Below are 4898 nucleotides of genomic sequence, written 5' to 3'. Positions count from 1 at the left end.
AGTGTTTGACTGTATTCAGGAAACTTCTTAGCTTTGGTTTAGTCCAGTTGTGCTGACTTCCCCTGTAGTGTGTGCTGTTCTTCCCTTCACCTAAGATAATTCTTATCTACTATCTAGTCAGTAAATAAGCCTCCCCCTCCCTCCCCAGCCTTGTAACCATCAAACAATGTTTTCTTCTGTGTTTGAACCTTTTCTTCAGTTCTTATAATAGTGGTCTTATACAATATTTGTCTTTCTGTGACTGACTAAATTCACTCAGCATAATGCCCTCAGGATTCCTCCGTGTTGTAAGATGTTTCACGGCTTCATCATTGTTCTTTATCATTGCATAGTATTCCACTGTGTGAATATAGCATAATTTGTTTATCCATTCATCCGTTGATGGGCATCTAGGTTGTTTCCATCTTTTTGCTATTGTAAACAGTGCTGCAATGAACATGGGTGTGCATATATCTATTCGTGTGACGTCTCTTATTTCTCTAGGACATATTCCAAGGAGCGGGATAGCTGGATCGAATGGTACTTGTATTTCTAGCTTTTTAAGGAAGCTCCAAATCGATTTCCAAAGTGGTTGTACAATTTTACATTTGGTGGTGGGTCTTAATTCTGATATCAAGATTTCATGGGACTGATTTTCACTCTCTTGACAGGGGGGATCCCAAACCTGTTGCCAAGCTACATGTAGTAGAAACAATGACTGTGCATCTAGGACTTTGGCTTCTCTTCAGCTTTTCCTGCATACCTCTTTCTTCTCCCTTGTCTGTCATAGGGAATCTTGCCTGCAGTATACTCATGAGGCAAATCACAAATACAATCCACACCTCTGAAGATATCTTAGTCTTGTTCAGGATTCATCACGCACAGATGCACAGATGTTAGTGGTTGAAGTATTGTACTTAAGATCCAAAGTTTGCCTTTGAATTCAGACACTATTTTTGTGAGACCTGATACAGGTAACAATCAGACGGTATCATCCCCACAAAGGTTAATTGTAAAAAACAGGACAGTACTGATAACCAGATACAGAAAATATAGTCCCTAGGTAATATAAGACCTAAATCAGAGATAAATGAGATTGTAGCATCTGGGGTCTTAAACACTTGCAAGTGGCCATCTAAAATACATCCATTGCTCCCATTATATTCGGAGCAAAGGAGAATGAAGAAAACCAAAGACACAAGGAAAATACCAGTCCAAAGGACTAATGGACCACATGAACCACAGCCTCCACCAGCCTGAGCCCAGAAGAACTAGATGGTGTCTGGCTACCACCACCTACCACTCTGACAGGGATCACAATACAGGGTTCCAGACAGAGCTGGAGAAAAACGTAGAACAAAACTCAAATTCACAAAAGAAGACCAGACTTACTGGTCTGACAGAGACTGGAGGAGCACCAAGACTGTGGCCCCTGGAACACCCTGCTAACTCAGAACTGAAGCCGCTCGTGAAGTCTACCTTTCAGCGAAAGATTAGACAGGCCTATAATACAAACAGTAACACACGTGAGGGACATTCTATCAACTATGTGAGACCAAGTGGGCAATCCCTGCTCGAAAGCAAAGATAAGAAGGCAGAAAGGGACAGGAAGCCTGGACAAATGGACACAGGGAACCTAGGGTGTAAAGGGAAAGGTGGAGAGTGCTGACACATTGCGGGGATTGCAACCAGTGTCACAAAACAATTTGTGTAGAAGTTTTTGAATGAGAAACTCATTTGCGCTGTAAGCTTTCACCTAAAGCACAACAAAAGAAAAGAAATAGGTGAAATATACCTGAGTATGGGACTCAGTTCCTGGGATGATTTCCTCCCTCAGGTAATTAATTTGCCCCTTCTCCATTTGACAAACATCACTAGGAGAGCATGATATATACACAAACCCAGCTATCTGGTGCTTAGAAACTACTTTAAAATTATTCCATATAGGATTAAAGTATATAAGAAATCTGTATTTTTTCTGACTGAAAAGTACACATATAAAGCCCCTTCTCTTGTGCCATGCCACTAGTGTTGAGTATACGAAGATGTAACCAAGGAAATGGGATATTCAGCATCCCCTGAAAATATAGAACTTCCTGCTCCTATCTGTAATTACCTACATTCTCATCAGGAGAAAAATTATGATGCATTCAGAATCATTGCATTGGGTGTGAAATGCTTTACATAATATGATAAGTCAAACAAGAAACATTTCCTGCCTCTGAGGAATTTATGTTGAATAACAAGGAGTATACCAAGTAAGGAGCTCTGGTGGCACAGTGGTTAAGCGTTCCCCTGCTAACCAAGAGGTCAGCAGTTCTACTCCATCAGCTGCTCCTTGGAAACCCTATGGGGCAGTTCTACTCTGTCCTATAGGGTCGCTGTGAGTTGGAATTGACTTGACAGCAACGAGTTTGGTTTGGTTTTATACCGAGTAAAATGTTTATTAAAAATGAAGAAAAAACAAATTTCAGGAAATGTTTTTAAATGAGTATGTGGTTTTACTTTTTAACAGACATTTACATCTTATTCAAGCTTTATTTTTAATTTTATACAGAAAAACTGATTAATCCAGTGTGTTAGCCTCCTTGCCACATTAATTTTCTTCTCCTGTGGGTGCAGGTGAGTCTGTGTCTGTGTGTGGTCTTTGGGTTTGTGGGTAAGAGAAGTGAGGGAGAAAGAAGACAGGGAAAAAGAAATGCTGGAAGAGGGTGGGGTGTGTCTTAACTGGAAAAATCCTAAGCAGTAAATTATTTTTAAAAATAAATGCGAGTTTATGCCTCGTACTCTGCATATTAAAAACTAAAGACCCAAAAGAGTAAAATTAAACTTATGGTAGTTTACTGTCTAATAATTATTTAATGCAGACATTCTGAGTTACACTTTCTGTTTTGAACTGTGAACTGTCTACTGAGTAGAAACCACGTATACCAGGTCTGAGTGATTACAAATTCCAAAGTGGGCTCTGAATTAATGAGATTAATGAGATTTTTTTTTTTTAGCTATACAGGGAATTTGACCCTGGTGTAGGAGTTTTATTAATGACTTGTTCTGCATTCAATGACAATGTGCCATTTGATGGGTGTATTTTTATAAGGCCTTGTACAAACATCACTAATCGGGCTTCTTCTCAGTTCACCGTGACAGTCAAGATTATGAGCATACATCACGGCAGCAATTCTTTATTTGTTAAAGAAGCACATGGGGTAAACTGTTCATTATGCAGCAGTGGCCATAGAAACGTTAAGCAGCTGTGTTGGTTTAAAAGACATTGGTTTCATCTACGTTGGAGTCCTAAGAGGTATACAACACAAAACTGTTGTTTCATTTTTGTTTTTTTTTATGGACAATCTGTAACTTAATAAGCAAACGTTACACAGTTCACAATTAATCATCACTGTTACCTGACAATGTACTCTGATAGTTCAGAAATACTTTATGATCATTTATATGCTCCTTCTAAACCTTTAAAGTAAGCTGATTATACCATCACATCTTATCTAAAAAGTGATGAATAAAAATCAAGGTGAATTCAACAAGTTTTAACTAAAAGGAAAGCTTGGATGGGGGGGGGGACCAGTGATTCAGCTTCCCATCTATTACTTATCTGCCCAGGCATATTAATCTCTTTCAAAGTAGATAAATTACATTTTATCAACATAAGGCCCACACGATATTAAAAATGACAACCAAAGTCTCTTTACAGTAGAATCACCTTTTTTCCTAAGGTCAACAGAAGGGAGTATGATTCCACTGCGCTTTGTCTACATTATTAAAAATGTCTCCAACTCAAATTATCAAGACAGATCATAGACCTAAATATAAAAGCTAACACTACATGCTTTTTATGACCTTTAGGAAAGCAAAGATTTTGTAGAGAAGACACAAAAATCACTAAATGTGAAAGCATACATTGTTCTCCACCAAAATTTAAAAACTTCACATCAAAAGACATCATTGAGGAAATAAAAAAGCAAGACATAGACTGAGAGAAAATAGTTGAAATGCAGGTATTTGACAAAGGACTTATATCCAGAATATATAAAGAATGCAAATCTATTAACAAAAAAAATAACTGAATTTTTAAATGGGCAAAAGACTTAGACACATCTCAAAAGAACGTAAATGAGTGACCAATAAGCTCACAAAAAGGTACTCAAAATCATCTACTCATCATATAAATGGAAATTAAAATCACAAACAGATACCATTTTACACCCACTAGAATAATTAAAATGATGTAAGACTGATGATATCCAACGGTGTCAAGGATATGGAGGACCTGGAACTCTCATACATTGTGGGTACAAATGTAAAATGATACCACCACACTGGAAAACAGTTTGACATTTTTTTATAAAGTTAAAAATACATCTTTCCTAAAATTCAGTAAATAACATTCTAGGTATTTTCCTAAGAATAGTGAAAGAACAGTGAAAGCAAGATTTCTACATAATTGTTAAAACAATTTTATTTATAATAGCCCCAAATTAGAAACAACCCAAATGTCAATCAACAGGAGAATGTATAAACAAATGGTGACATATTCATACAATGAAATATTATTCAACAAGAAAAAGGAAAGAACTACTGATTCACATGTCAAAATGGATCAGCTTCACAAATATAGTGTTAAATGAGAAAAGCCAGACACAAAAGAGAGCATAGTATATAATTCCATTTTTTGTGAAGGTCAAGAACAGGATCAACTAATCTATGAGAACAGAAATCAGATAGTGCTGCCTATGGGGGAGGTAGGAGTTGACTGGAAGGGACCACAAGGAAACTTTCTAGGGTGATAGAAATCTTCTGTTTGATTAGGATAGTGTTGTTGTTGTCATGTGCTGTAGAGTCGATTCTGATTCATAGCGGCCCTATAGGACAGAGTAGAACTGCCCCATAGGATTTCCTAGGCTGTA

This window comes from Trichechus manatus, unplaced genomic scaffold (assembly GCF_000243295.1).
Source record: "Trichechus manatus latirostris isolate Lorelei unplaced genomic scaffold, TriManLat1.0 scaffold00174, whole genome shotgun sequence".
NCBI classification, from domain to species: domain Eukaryota; kingdom Metazoa; phylum Chordata; class Mammalia; order Sirenia; family Trichechidae; genus Trichechus; species Trichechus manatus.
Note: the sequence above shows the minus strand (reverse complement) of the source record.